The sequence below is a fragment of the Mauremys reevesii genome, linkage group 3 (assembly GCF_016161935.1).
Source record: "Mauremys reevesii isolate NIE-2019 linkage group 3, ASM1616193v1, whole genome shotgun sequence".
NCBI classification, from domain to species: domain Eukaryota; kingdom Metazoa; phylum Chordata; order Testudines; family Geoemydidae; genus Mauremys; species Mauremys reevesii.
Window position 1 is genome coordinate 205,895,014 of NC_052625.1, and position 16,191 is coordinate 205,911,204.

Genomic DNA, 16,191 nt, shown 5'->3' on the forward strand with positions numbered 1-16,191 from the left:
AGAAAATGGCAGATTAATGCACCCTTAATTCTGCCCCTTGTGCATATGAATTATGCTAGTCATTAAATTAAAAGATCACATATTATTTTTTCCACAGGACTCCTGTCTCATTCAGTGTGCAGCAATATATATATATATGTGTGTGTGTAAAAATGCAAGTATAGGTGTGTTTGTGTGTGCATACAAAGTATGAAGTGTAACAGGAGAAAAGATCTTTACATTTAAATTGAATTCTTTTCTGATTTCATCTGAAATCAGAGAGCGAGCTAGTTCCATTGGCATGTTGCCAGGAGCGAGAGTCACACCTCAGCCCTGATCTTATGCAGGCGGGTAAGTGTTTCCATGACTGAGACCCTAATTTACACAAAATGTATTAAGTTGCAGCTGTCCTATTCTTGCCATATTACGTGATTCAGAAAGCACTCAGCATTCCCTCCTGCTCCAGGTGCAGTGTGCCATCTGCAATAAAGATGAGGTGGCCATGAGCCACATTCGTAGAACTTGGCAGGTTTGTGTTTTGCCTGCAGGCTGCAGTTTGGCCACTCTTGGTTTAGGCCATGACTACGCTACAAAATGATGTCAACCTAACTGACATCGGCATCCAGCCACTGCAGTTATTAAATTGCTTGTGTGTGCGCACTTGGCTACTTGTGTCAGCAGTGCGTGTCCTCACCAGGAGCACTTGTGTTGATTGTATTGTCAGTGTAGGGCATTGTGGAATGGCTCCTGCAGGCCATTAACAGTCAGAGCATCTACACTGACAGTGCATCGATCTAATTACATCAGCCTTGACCCTGTGCCGCTCGGGTACTAAAGCAGCAGAGAGAAGCACTTATGTCGGCAGGAGCTAAATTTAAGCAAAAACACTTCCCCAGCGAGGTCAGTGGAAGGCAGTTTATGTCGACCTAACTGTGTCGTGTAGACCAGGCCTAGACAAACCTGCTCTGAGGATGGGGAGCCAGGGGTCAGAGTAACGTCTTATTTCTAGAAATTGGATTCTTTTCCAGATAGAAAATCTCTACGAGGCTGCTTCTTTTTAATCCCTTCCGCAGCTGCTACTATAAATAGGTCTTAAGTGATTAATGGTAACCTGTAATGAGGGCTCATAATGATAAGGTTTAACCCAGGTAACTAATTTCAAAATATAAAATCCTTCTGACATCCTTCTCAGAGAAAGGTAAGTTCCAGCTAAAAGGCTGCTGCGTTTGATGTGTGTATTTAGTCTTATTTTATTTCTGGTTTTTAATTCTTAATATATGCGCGACCTTTCCTCCTTTTCTGAACGGTTGCCAAGATTGACACTTTCCGTAGATCTGGGAGGGAAGGAGAGGGAGTGAGCCAATGCCTGGGCCTGTGCAGGCCCTGCAGCTTCTTGTTCCCTCCCTCTTCAGTCGTGTCCCATTCTGGGGGCTGCAATCCCAACTTCATGTTAAAATCCACTCTCGCAGCAGTGACCACTGCCGCTCTCCACAATGCCATGCCAGTCGGGAACACGAGAACTTGTATTATGCAAATCCAGCTGGTCTTTTTATTGAATTATTTATATTTTTGTGGTGCAAAATAAGATGAAATTGTTAAGGTCTCTTGAGCATTTTTTCTACTTGCTAATGATCTGATCTTTGAAATGTATAATCCCCCCAGCCCCCTGGAGCTGTGCTGCAACTGTTTGCTGACTCATTTGTTTAAAATCCACTATTAATGGGGCTTCAGAATGATCGTTTTTCCCATAAGTAGTATTTCATGTTGTATTGAATAAGAATATAAACCTTAGGCTTCTATTCACCGTTGACAGAAATCAACAACATTGACACCAAGACACAAATTAGGGGGCAGATTCTGCCATCTATTTTCCTCTTGAGCAGTACATTACTCCTTGAGAAGTTCCGTAGCAATCATTGAGTCTACCCAAGGAGTAAGCTAATAGTCAACATGAATGAGGGTGGAGAATGGGCTCTCTAGATGCTAGGGTCCTCTACCTTTCCTGTTTTAATTGCAAGTGCAATTCGATAAGGGTCTGAGATATTTTAATTGTGAAGGTGCTGATCTTGTGACAAGATGGTATAAGGTTTTCCTTTGTTATGCAATGGATATTGGTCCCAAGATCTGACCGCAGTATCTTGTGCCAGCAAAGAGTTGGAAATGTTGTGGAGATGATGATAGTGCTGTGGAAGGAAGAAGAGGGATTTAGGCCCCTACTAATTGAGCACTTGATGTGATGTGTCATGCATCTGAAAAGCAGGGGACTACAACTTCCATCAGCCCCCTCCCCACTGTACAGCCCCCTTCCTCCTCATCATCCTCCAACTTCCTCATCACTTCCATCATCTGCCAACTCCCCACCGGGAGCCCAGCAGAAGCCAAGGCTCCGGGCACAGTGCTCCCTGCTGAGAGCCCTGGTGGCAGCCTGGCTAGGAGCAGGGGCCCAGGGCCACTAGTGGGGAGCTGGGAACCCGGACAGAGGCCCAGCTTGGAGCAGGGAGCCTTGGCAGCGGCGGGCTAGGAGCAGGGAGCCAGGCGGCAGCCTGGTTCGGAGTGGGGAGCTGGGAGCCCAGGCAGCAGCCCCGCTTGAATTAGGGAACCTGGCCAGCAGCCCAGCTAGGAACAGGGAGCCAGAAGCCTCTAGCTGGAGCCCTCCACCTGCCCCGGGGTGACAGCCAGAGCTAAGAGCCAGGCGCAGGGTTCACAGCAGGGTGTCTCCCCTATTGCTGCTATTTACGGTCTGTACTGCAGAAATACACCAGGCAGGATCCCTTTTGTGTTAGGCACTATACAGACACATAGGAAGGCACAGCACAGTCTCTGCCCCCAAAAAGCTGACAATGCTCCTGCTGATGTATTGCCTGCCAGTGAAGGAAGACAATCATAGGCAGAGCTGGCAATTAAAATACCAAGGGAAACTGATTTTTCACAAGGCTTTGAGGTATAGCCTCAAACTGCTCACTGTCTTGTATCAGCGTCTGTGTTCGCAGTGCACGGTGGGAGAGAAGGTACCAAGAATCCGTAGGAGAGTCTACGATGGTCTCATTGAAAAAAGAGTAAAGTCATGAAGGCAAGCCAGAGAATTCATTGCATTGAAGTGGCAATGGGCATAAAGGCAACCTAGTGCTGGCCAGAGATTTGTAGCATACACATGGCCAGAAGCCCTTGTGTAAATGCCTTTGTTTCCCAAACCAGGGTCTAATCTCAAACTACTATAAAAACTGACTTTATGTTGCACTTATGGGTGTGACAAAGCTCTAGTCATTCCAAGACATCATGGTTTCCATAGTAACTAATGCACTTGAAAGGGGAAAACGCTGAGGGGAACTTAAAAAAAAAAAAGAAGACAAAGACCATACTAAATGGCACAAACCAAACATGTGGGGGCTGTAAAGTTATAATGCCGTAAGTGTGTAATTACTCCCATTCTTTAGACTATAAATCAGTGCTAGCTATGTAAGTCTACAGTGGTCTGTGATGCAAGTTGAAATTTGGTGATAATATTTACTGATTGTAGAAAGGTGCAAATCACTGATACACAATGAGGATAGCCAGAGAGTTCATAAAATTTAGCACTTTACGTGTTCCAAGAACTTTGTAAATAGTGGCTAATCTTCAGTGCCGCTTTGAAATAGGTAAATATTATCCTCCTAGGAAATGAAGGCACAGCGGTTAAATGACTTGCCCAGAGTCACACAACAATTCAATGGCAAGGCCAGGGTTCGAAGAGGAATCCCTGGCCTCCAGTCCTGTACTTTGTCACTGCCCCTTGACAGCTAATGGCAATGAAAATGAAATGGGAAACAACTGTCTAAACATTTGACGAGGTATCTGGACAGATGCATTTGTTAATACACTGCCTTTCACTTCTGACCTCTTCCCTTGCTCTTCTATTGGCATTAGGAAATATAAAACACTTGGTTAGAATTATATTTTGAAAAACTTTGAACCAGCAAGTGCAGCTAAACCTAAACAGTCTAAATTACTGTGTCAGCCTTCTGCCCCGTTCACGTGGTTATTTATTTATTTGCCATTATTTCAGCTAACTTAAGGCCATGTTTTGTAGCTCTTACCTATGCAAATTCCCTTTGAAATCAATGAGAGTTTTACCTGAGTAAATATTACAGGCTTTGGCTCTTAGATCACAAACCATTGGGATGGAAATAATGTCATCTTATTTGTTAGAGAGACAAGATGGGTGAGGTAATATCTTTAATTGCAGTCGTTCTCAACCTTTTTTCATTTGTGGACCCCTAAAAAATTTGGAATGGACGTGCCGACCCCTTTGGAAATCTATTGTCAGCATATATAGTTGTATTCTGTTCTGCATGGGCAGTAGGCAAACCCCCTCTTATTCATTAGTCAAGTACTCTACAAATCTTTTTAGGGTTCTTTAGGAAGGAGAGCTGCCATCAAGTCAACTTCCATAAACAGCCAGATGAGTGACAGCAGTTCTAGAAATATAAGATGCATATTGAGAAGTCCCCTAATGTGAAGCCAACACCTGAAAGGCTCTCTGGAATGGTCACTTCCATTTCCCATCCAGACTGTCCTGGAGAGAGATTAGATTCAAGAGGCATGGTGGCATTCACCCAAGAGTTCTGAAAGAACTCAAATGTGAAGTTGCGGAACTATTAACTAAGGTTTGTAACCTGTCCTTTAAATCGGCTTCGGTACCCAATGACTGGAAGTTAGCTAATGTAACGCCAATATTTAAAAAGGGCTCTAGGGGTGATCCCGGCAATTACAGACCGGTAAGTCTAACGTCGGTACCGGGCAAATTAGTTGAAACAATAGTAAAGAATAAAATTGTCAGACACATAGAAAAACATAAACTCTTGAGCAATAGTCAACATGGTTTCTGTAAAGGGAAATCGTGTCTTACTAATCTATTAGAGTTCTTTGAAGGGGTCAACAAACATGTGGACAAGGGGGATCCGGTGGACATAGTGTACTTAGATTTCCAGAAAGCCTTTGACAAGGTCCCTCACCAAAGGCTCTTACGTAAATTAAGCTGTCATGGGATAAAAGGAAAGGTCCTTTCATGGATTGAGAACTGGTTAAAGGACAGGGAACAAAGGGTAGGAATTAATGGTAAATTCTCAGAATGGAGAGGGGTAACTAGTGGTGTTCCCCAAGGGTCAGTCCTAGGACCAATCCTATTCAATTTATTCATAAATGATCTGGAGAAAGGGGTAAACAGTGAGGTGGCAAAGTTTGCAGATGATACTAAACTGCTCAAGATAGTTAAGACCAAAGCAGATTGTGAAGAACTTCAAAAAGATCTCACAAAACTAAGTGATTGGGCAACAAAATGGCAAATGAAATTTAATGTGGATAAATGTAAAGTAATGCACATTGGAAAAAATAACCCCAACTATACATACAACATGATGGGGGCTAATTTAGCTACAACGAGTCAGGAAAAAGATCTTGGAGTTATCGTGGATAGTTCTCTGAAGATGTCCACGCAGTGTGCAGAGGCGGTCAAACAAGCAAACAGGATGTTAGGAATCATTAAAAATGGGATAGAGAATAAGACGGAGACTATATTATAGCCCTTATATAAATCCTTGGTACGCCCACATCTCGAATACTGTGTAGAGATGTGGTCTCCTCACCTCAAATCTGATATTCTAGCACTAGAAAAGGTTTATAAAAGAGCAACTATTATGATTAGGGGTTTATAGAATGTCCTATATGATGATAGATTAAAGATGATAGGACTCTTCTTTTTGGAAAAGATAAGACTTATGGGGGACATGATAGAGGTATATAAAATCATGAGTGATGTTGAGAAAGTGGATAAGGAAAAGTTATTTACTTATTCACATAATATAAGAACTAGGGGTCACCAAATGAAATTAATAGGCAGCAGGTTTAAAACAAATAAAAGGAAGTTCTTCTTCACGCAGCGCACAGTCAACTTGTGGAACTCCTTACCTGAGGAGGTTGTGAAGGCTAGGACTATAACAATGTTTAAAAGGGGACTGGATAAATTCATGGTGGCTAAGTCCATAAATGGCTATTAGCCAGGATGGGTAAGAATGGTGTCCCTAGCCTCTTTTCGTCAGAGGATGGAGATGGATGGCAGGAGAGAGATCATTTGATCATTGCCTGTTAGGTTCACTCCCTCAGGGGCACCTGGCATTGGCCACTGTCGGTAGACAGATACTGGGCTAGATGGACCTTTGGTCTGACCCGGTACGGCCTTTCTTATGTTCTTATGGTGGAAGTTTTGTCCGGGATGCTACTACCACTGTACCTACTATGGGTGCTGCCAGCTCTTTGAATGTCATCGAGTAGCCTATAGTGCCCTTTGGCCAGTCTGGCTATTGGAGACTGGATGGCAGGAGATTTCCAAACAAATTCACTATTTTTTGTTTCCTTTTTATTTTATTATTAACATACATAAACTTTCTAGACAAGTATTAACAAATGTTATTAATCTGTATTTAAAGAACCATTTGTGTTTGGTCAACCTCTTCTTATCTGTGTATTTATTTTGTTCCGTTTCTAAGAATGATAACCATACACGATCAAAATCCATTTGATCCTGATATGTGTGTCATTTTTTTCATTGTGCCCAAGTCAATGACCTCCTTTGATCTGTAACCTAATAGAACCACTATGGAGTTTGTGGGTAGCCTAACGTTTGTTCTTCTTCGAGTGATTGCTCATATGCATTCCAGTTAGGTGTGCGCGCACCGCGTACACGCTCGTCGGAAGATTTTTACCCTAGCAACACTCGGTGGGTCGGCTGGGCGCCTCCTGGAGTGGCGCCGCTATAGCGCCAGATATATACCCCTGCCGACCCGTCCGCTCCTCAGTTCCTTCTTACCGCCCGTGACGGTCGTTGGAACAGTGGAGTGCGGCACTGCTGACCTCCACAGCCCTAGCTTCTCACTTGTTTTCTCTACATAGTTGTTGTATATAGTTCGTTAAATATAGTTAGGTTTAGTTTACTAGTTTGTTGTAGTTAGCATATAGGTACTCGGGGAAATTGGGGGGGCTAGCCCCTTCTCTTTCCCCCAACCCGGTGCGGGCCCATGCCCAAGGCACCGGGATTTAAGCCGTGCTCGGCCTGCCAGAAGCCGATGCCGATTGGAGACCCTCACGATTCTTGTCTGCGGTGCTTAGGAGAGTCTCACCTTCCCGATAAGTGCCGCATTTGCAAGTCCTTCAAGCCGAGGACAAAAAAGGAGCGAGACTTTCGTTTGAAGCAACTCCTAATGGAGTTGGCACTTAGCCCTGGGGCGCCGGCACCGGCTGCCCCGCAGTCAGCTTCGGTGCGGAGCGTGCCAGCGGTTCCAGTACGTTCCGGTATCGAGGTGCAGCGGAAGCAGCAGCCGGCACCGGCCCCCCGGCACCGTTCCCTCTCTCCGTTGGGAACACGCAAGGCGGCACCGACCTCCTCCAAGAAGGTCTCTGCGCCTGGACCTGTCACCCGACCTCCGGTACCGGCGCCGGCACTGACAGCGCAACAACCAGGCGCTGTGCCGTTGACTCCGGCACCACAAGGGCCGTTGAGTCCGGTACCACCTTGCTTCCCGGTGCACACCGCGGTCGAGCTCACTCTCCCGTCGATGCCTGAGACTTTTTCAACGGCGAGAGAGCTTATAGCGTTGACGGAGCCAACGCATTCTCAACCCCCGGCACCGCTGGTGCGGGTTGTTAAATCAGCGGGCAAGCCGGCTATAATGAGGCCTCCTTCCCCTGACCAGCAGGACAGATGTTACTCCAGGTCCCGGTCCCAGAGACGTTCCCGTTCACGCCGCTCCAGATCTTGACACCGCTCGCAGTCCTGGTACCGCTCTCCATCGCGGTACCGGTCGTACTCGCGGAGACGATCCCGGTCCCGGTCTCCCGGTCTCCAGACAGGCACTATTGGCACCGATCCGGCTCCCGGTACCGCTCCTCCTGCAGCCGTTCCCACCGTCGGGACTCGAGATCCCGGTCGACCTCCCGGCACCGGCACGGTAGATGGTCCCGGTCTCACTCCCGGCACCGTCCAGGGACAGAACGGCGGTGTCGGCGGCGCAGTCGCATAGTCTCTCGGCACCGCCTTGGCCTTCGAGACAGCCATCTGTCTCCTCCCAGGCCGACAGTGCAGCTGACCAGCTCACCGAGCCTCAAGGCCAAGACCAAGGTCTTCCTCAATGGGCCCTCTGGACTCCATGGGCGTACCATGAGGCGCAAGGAGCCCCCTTTGCCACTCAGCGCTCCGGGCCCTCCGACCACCGAGTGCCTGAGGCCACGGTCAGCAGACCTCCTCCCACAGCCGTGGAAGAGGGGCCGTGGACATCCGTTGATGCTGAGCATCCCCCTGTCGAAGAGGCCCCACAGCAGCTCGCTGAGCCTCCGCAGGACACTCTGGTCCCAGGCCTGTCATCCTCTTCCTCCCCGGATGAGGTGGTGGCAGGGGCGTCCGCCTCGGGACCTCCTCCGATTGACCTTCGGGCCCATCAGGACTTGTTGCGGCGAGTGGCCCAGAACATAAACCTGCCAATTGAGGAGGTGGCGGAAGATGATGACCCAGTCGTCAATATAATCTCGGCGGATGCGCCTCTGCGAGTGGCCCTGCCGTTTATCCGCACTATTCAGCGGAATGCGGATACCATTTGGCAGTCACCGGCTTCCATCACTCCGACCGCCCAAGGAGTGGAAAGGAAGTACATGGCCCCGTCCAAGGGCTACGAGTACCTCTATACTCACCCTGCTCCATGCTCGTTGGTGATCCAATAGGTTAACGACCGTGAACGCCATGGCCAACAAGCGCCAGCGCCTAAGTCTAAGGAGGCACGGCGCATAGACCTTTTGGGCCGCAAAGTTTACTCTGCCGGTGGCCTTCAGTTACGGGTTGCCAACCAACTGGCTCTCCTGAGCAGATACACCTTTAACACCTTGGTGTCTCTGTCAAAATTCTCCGAGCTTGTGCCACAGGAGTCCCGTCCTGAGTTCACGGCTCTGGTGGAGGAGGGTAAGAAAGCGTCCCGATCGGCCCTCCAAGTCTCTCTGGACTCAGCAGATTCGGGAGCCAGGACCCTGGCCTCTGGGGTAACCATGAGGCGCATTTCGTGGCTTCAGGCCTCGACGCTGCCGCCGGAAGTCCAACAAACCATTCAGGACTTGCTCTTTGACGGCCAGGGTCTCTTCTCCGAGTAGACCGACTCAAGGCTGCAGACCCTTAAGGACGGTCGCGTCACGATCCGCTCCCTGGGCATGCACACCCCGGTTACCCAGAGGAGGTCCTTCCGGCCACAACCATACCGCCCGTACAGCCAGCCCAGGCCGCGGCCAGATAATAGGCGCCGGGGCAGAGTGAACCGGCGCAGACAGTCGGGCAATCAGGGGAACCAGTCCCAACCGCCCTCGAAGCCTGCTTCAGGGCCTAAACAGAATATTTGATGGGACGCCCGAGGACGGCCCACCAGTTTCGTTACCAGATCCTTCCCCATTGTTTTCCAACCGTCTCTCCCAATTCCTACCGGCTTGGTCCCAGATAACATCAGACAGCTGGGTACTTCGCACGGTGCAATCTGGTTACCGCCTTCAGTTTGTTTCGCCCCCTCCCTCCCCCCCACCCTACCCGTCCCTCTTCAGGGACCCCTCTCACGAGCAGTTCCTCTTGCAAGAGGTCGAGACTCTGTTGAGTTTGGGTGCCATAGAGGAGGTGCCAGAAGACATGCGGGGCAGGGGTTTTTACTCCCGCTACTTCCTGATCCCCAAGGCGAAGGGAGGTCTGCGTCCAATCCTAGACCTCCGCGAGCTCAACAGATTTCTCGTGAAGCTCAAGTTCCGCATGGTGACCCTGGGGACCATTATTCCCTCCCTGGATCCGGGAGACTGGTTTGCCGCCCTCCTCATCGACGCTACCTTCGCTTCGTCGTCAACCACCAGCACTACCAGTTCACGGTGCTCCCCTTCGGCCTCTCCACGGCACCGAGGGTCTTCACCAAGTGCATGGCAGTGGTTCCCGCGGGCCTCCACCACCGTCGGATACATGTCTACCCGTATCTCGATGACTGGCTGGTCCGTGGAACGTCCCAGCAACTCGTAACACAACAAATGTCCCTGAGCATAGGGCTTTTTCAAAAGCTAGGCCTTATGATCAACACGAGAAGTCTACCTTGACTCCAACGCAGAGGATAGAGTTCATCGGCGCAGTCCTGGACTCCAATCTGGCCAGGGCCTGCCTCCCTCTGCCTCGACACCAGTCCATGGCTTCCATCATCCGAAGCCTACAGTCCTTCCCGACGACAACGGTGCGCACCTGCCTCAGCCTCCTAGGCCACATGGCAGCGTGCACTTTCGTGACCCTATATGCGAAGCTCCGCCTTCGCACCTTTCAAACTTGGTTAGCGTCGGTTTACCGCCTGCACAGGGACTCTATAGACACGGTGGTCACGATCCCGAGGTCAGCCCTCGAATCGCTCCACTGGTGGTTGGACCCAGAGGTGGTGTGTGCCGGGGTCCCGTTCCGCCCCCCCCAACCCCTCCATCACTCTGAACACGGACGCCTCGGCCATGGGGTGGGGTGCGCACCTCGGCAGCCTGCACACCCAGGGCCTCTGGTCACCCCGCGAGCTGACCCTGCACATCAACATCAGGGAACTGCGAGCGGTTCGCTTGGCGTGCCAAACCTTTCGCTCCCACCTCCAAGATCGCTGCGTGTCCTTCTTCACAGACAACACGACAGCGATGTTCTATATAAACAAGCAGGGCGGGGCACGTTCCTCCCTGCTTTGCTCGGAAGCGATGCGACTATGGGACTTCTGCATAGCCCACTCCATACACCTAGTAGCGTCGTTTCTTCCGGGAGTACAGAACACGCTGGCGGACCATCTCAGCAGGTCATTCCTCTCCCACGAGTGGTTGATTCGCCCCGATGTTATCCACACAGTTTTCCGGAGGTGGGGCTTTCCCCAAATAGACCTGTTTGCCTCCAAAGAGAACAGGAAATGCCACCAGTTCTGCTCTTACCAGGGACGCTCCCAGGGTTCCCTATCGGACGCGTTCCTCCTGCCGTGGACGGATCACCTGCTGTAGGCCTTCCCTCCGTTCCCCCTCATACACTGGGTGCTACTCAAGCTCTGGAGGGACAGGGCCCGCCTCATTCTCATTGCTCCGGCTTGGCCGAGACAGCACTGGTACACCCTGCTGTTCGACCTCTCAGTGCGGGATCCCATTCCCCTCCTGTTATGGCCGGACCTCATAACACAGGACTTCGGCAGGCTTCACCACCCGGACCTGCAGTCCCTTCACCTTACGGCTTGGCTCCTGCGTGGCTGACCCGAGCAGAGCGTGACTGTTCCGCTGCAGTACAGCAGGTGCTGCTGGAAAGCAGGAAACCCTCCACTCGGTCGACTTACCTCGCCAAGTGGAAGCGTTTCGCACACTGGTGTGATCAGAAGGATCTGAACCCTCTCCTGGTGCCTATTCCCAAGATCTTGGACTACCTCTGGTCGCTCAAGGAGCAAGGCCTCGCGGTCTCCTCCTTGAAGGTGCACCTGGCGGCCATTTCCGCCTTTAGGCCCAGCATAGGGGAACGATCCATCTTCTATAATCAGATGGTTTCCCGCTTCCTTAAGGGGCTAGAACGATTGTACCCTCAGGTACGGCGCCCTACACCTACCTGGGATTTGAACTTGGTTTTAGCCAAGCTTATGGGAGCCCCCTTTGAGCCCTTGGCCACGTGTTCCCTACTCTATTTGTCCTGGAAAACGGCCTTCCTCGTCGCTATTACTTCAGCAAGACGAGTTTCTGAGCTTCGCGCCCTAACGGCTGACCCACCGTATACCATCTTCCATAAGGACAAGGTGCAGCTTCGGCCACACCCCGCCTTCCTCCCTAAGGTGGTGTCGGCTTTCCATGTAAACCAGGACATCTTCCTCCGGTTTTCTTCCCGAAGTCGCATGCATCACGTTGGGAACAACAGCTTCATAGCCTCAACGTGTGTAGGGCCCTCGCTTTTTATATAGAGCGAACGAAACCCTTCCGGCGTTCGCCCCAGCTATTTGTAGCGGTTGCAGATCGCATGAAGGGCAAGCCAGTCTCTGCTCAGCGAATTTCGTCCTGGGTGACGTCATGTATCAGGACATGCTATGAGCTTGCTCGGGTTCCAGCTAGCCATCTCACCGCTCATTCTACAAGAGCACAAGCCTCTTCTGCCGCCCTCCTGGCCCATGTCCCCATCCAGGACACCTGGTCTTCTGTCCACACCTTTGCTTCCCACTACGCACTGGTGCAACAATCCAGAGACGATGCAGCCTTTGGCTCAGCAGTCTTACACTCTGCCACGTCTCACTCCGACCCCACTGCCTAGGTAAGGCTTGGGAATCACCTAACTGGAATGCATAGGAGCAATCACTCGAAGAAGAAAAGATGGTTACTCACCGTTGTAACTGTTGTTCTTCGAGATGTGTTGCTCATATCCATTCCAGACCCGCCCTCCTTCCCCACTGTCGGAGTAGCCGGCAAGAAGGAACTGAGGAGCGGACGGGTCGGCTGGGGTATATAACTAGCGCTATAGCGGCACCACTCCCGGGGGCGCCCAGCCGACCCACCGAGTGTTGCTAGGGTAAAAATCTTCCGACGAGCGTGCACGCACCGTCTTTTCTCCTTCAACTGTGTCAGTTTGAATCCCACTGTTGGTATCCCTGCACCGCATGCGTGCGAGCTGGGAATTGTTTGAATAGCTGTGTCTGTCAGGGCTACACATGCATCCAGGGCCTCTCTGTGCTCGCACAAGGGCATAAAGAGCAAGGTGGTCATGGCCCTCCCTTAGTCCCCATGTACTGTCCTGTGGCAGTGAGACTGACCCTGGACTCTCCAACCCACTATGGCTTATGTGTAAGGTTTGAACTGGGCTGTGACAAAGTACGTTTCACCTGTTTGAATTCTAAATTCTTCATTTTAGATGAACATTTAAAAAAAAAAGAGAAAGAAATAGAGATGACAAGGACTGGTCAGCAGGGCAAAGTCACACAAACATTAAAAATGGCAGACTCAAGCCAGGGTTTAAACCCTGTCCTGTGCACAGCAGTCTGATGCCTCTGTTAGATGGACATAGCAGGTGTCGCTACTGCCATGGGGAATCTCACATCCCCCCAAAATGCTCCATCTGCCACTGAGAAATTAAGGGGTATGAGGCTGAAATTGCACCTCTTGGCACAATCCATGTGGCCTCAGACCCAGGGGAAGAAAAATCCTAACTGAAACCTAAGAGGCTCTCTTCAGTTGGTGCCCCAGCAAGCAGGTAAAACCCCTGTTCCAGTGGGGACAAAAGACCAAAGAATGTGGCTAAGTCGGCACCAAGTCACTTGACACCAACAGGTTCCTCTTCTTTACTAAAGACATTCGTGCCAACTTCTTTGGCACCGGTCCTAGGACAGAGCACTGTGTCAGATATGGAACATTGCTGCAAACACAATTCCACGCAGACATCACATTTGCCATGGAAGGAGGACTCTATCCAAGGACAGGCCATTGAGGCCATCCACTTCTAGACAGTAGCAGGATGATGATGATGATGAAAAAAGCAGAAGAGACTTTGGCATCAAGAGCCCTTCCAGAACTGATGGCACTCCTTGTGCCAAGGCTCATCTCCGAGAATCCACCTTCACCTTTCCTCCTGGCACTGATGCCGGTACTGACTTGGGCACAGCACAGGCATCATCATGGGTTCACCTCCCACTCTCTGGGCCACTCTTTCTCTCCTGATTCCAGGAGACTGGAATGACACCCTAGATGATAACTGAAAGGTGCCCAGCACCAAGGCCTCTGACCAGAATGGCAGTAGATGGGCCACCATAACCTGGCCAATACCAGTCCGATCTACTGCCATCGCCCTATGTATTATATTGGGTCCTATCATATCTTCAGTCCCAGGGTCAAGTGCCATCACATGTTCCCATGAGGAGGAAGAGATCCTGGTCCTCCTTGGCATTAGTACCGAGGACCTCCTCTCCAATACTGGAAGAGCAGCTGGGTAAGATGGCAGAATTGGCCCGGGAGATGCTCCAACTTCCTTCCACTCAAAGCATCCCTCTTATGCCAACAAGACTATCTCTTTAGCACTGACCATGGATGATTTTCAGGTGTTTTGGGAACTCTTGTCCAGAATTGTGGAGAACTTGAATATCAAAACAACTATAATCGAAGAGAACATCCATAAACTATTCAACATTTTTAATTCCTTGGCATGCATAAGAATTCCCCTACACATCAACAAGGTCTTGATAGACTTTAAAGACCACAGTGATGCACAGACAAAGAGAAGCAAGATCATCCCTTCTGTGTCAAGAGACTACTCATCTACAGGAGTGGTGTGTTCAACATCGGGGCAGTCTGATTGCCCTCCACTTGCCTGGTGTCCAGAAAAACTTAGCAGATCCATCTTAGCAGGAAGTACTCTTTCCTTCACAAAGAGACCTTCAAAGATCCTGTATCTTGGCAGAGGGGTGGACTAGATGACCCTTGTGGTCCCTTTTAAACCTATGGTTCTGTAGTTCTAAGAGACAGTCCATAAACAATTTTTTCAGAAATGGCGGGGTCCGACCATAGACCTTTTTGCAGCCAATTTGAACAAGCAGTGTCACATTAGGGTCCATCCCAGGGACCCTAATGGTAGCAGTTGTTGGCAGCCAACCTTTCACTGCCAGAATTGCTACATTGACTTGCATCTGAAGAAGTGGGTATTCACCCACGAAAGCTCATGCTGCAAAACGTCTGTTAGTCTATAAGGTGCCACAGGATTCTTTGCTGCTTTTACAGAACCAGACTAACACGGCTACCCCTCTGATAGTGTCACATATTTTCCTCCTGAGGAGAAAAGAGCCCAGGCTCCCTTTTGGATGAATTTGTGCTCCAGTGGAACATGTATCTATTGTATGCATTTCCTCCAATTCCACTAATTCCCAGAGTCCTCAGAAAATAAGTTAGAACAAGGCCCGAGTAATTCTGATAGCACCAGTGTGGCACACCAATTTTGGGACTCAAAACTGAGTCATCTATCATTTGGACCATGCTTCCCACTCCCAGTTCTTCTATACATTATCTCACAGAGCCAAGGTCTCATTCTACATCCAGACCCATCGTCTCTGCATCTGACTTCATGGATGCCAGCTGGCTAACTTCATAAGACAGATGTTGCTTTGCACTGGTGCAGGACATTCTGATTCAGAGTAAGATAACTTCAGCGAGGCTCACATATAGAGCCAAGTAGAAATGTTTTTCAATGAGGGCTGCTCATATCCCCTGCAGCCCTTGGAGACTTCCATCCCAGGCATTCTGGATTATTTGTTTCTCTGAAACATTTGAGTCTTTCAGTCAGCTCCATTAGAGTTCACGTAGTAGCAATATCTACCTACCATGCTCCCATTCAAGGTCACACAGTATTTTTACACCTAGCTCTGACTAAATTTTTGAAGGGGTTGGTTTATGTATTTCCACCAATTAAGGAAAATCTCGCTTACCCCTGGGGAGCTTAGATGTAGTACTTCTGTCTTTGATGGAACCCTCATTTGAGCCTTTATTCTTTATATCATAGCATGTGCTTTGTACTGTATACTTTTGTTGGGAGAGTGAGTGAGATTCGGACATTAATGGCAGGACCACCTTATACTTCCGTCCTTAGTGTAGGATTTTGCACTTGTCCTTGTTGAACCTCATCAGATTCCTTTTGGCCCAATTCTCTAATTTGTCTAGGTCCCTCTGTATCCTATCCCTACCCTCCAGCGTATCAACCACTCCTCCCAGTTTAGTGTCATCTGCAAACTTGCTGAGGGTGCAGTTCACGCCATCCTCCAGATCATTAATGAAGATATTGAACAAAACTGGCCCCAGAACTGACTCCCTGAGGCACTCTTCTTGATACCAGCTGCCAACTAGACATGGAGCCATTGATCACTGCTACAGACTAGGGACCAAGTGGCTAGGCAGCAGTTCTGCAGAAAAGGACCTAGGGTTACAGTGGACGAGAAGCTGGATATGAGTCAACAGTGTGCCCTTGTTGCCAAGAAGGCTAATGGCATTTTGGGCTGTATAAGTAGGAGCATTGCCAGTAGATCAAGAGATGTGATAATTCCCCTCTATTCGGCATTGGTGATGCCTCATCTGGAATAGCATGTCCAGTTTTGGGCCCCACACTACAAGAAGGATGTGAAAAAATCAGAGAGTCCAGCGGAGGGCAACAAAAATGATTAGGGGGCT

General features: G+C 49.6%; 1 protein-coding gene across 15 annotated transcripts in view; it reads left to right on the forward strand.

The window, feature by feature from the left end:
- The window catches only part of DTNB (dystrobrevin beta), a 387,737-nt gene that overhangs the window by 316,404 nt on the left and 55,142 nt on the right, over window positions 1–16,191 (forward strand). The window lies entirely within an intron of this gene.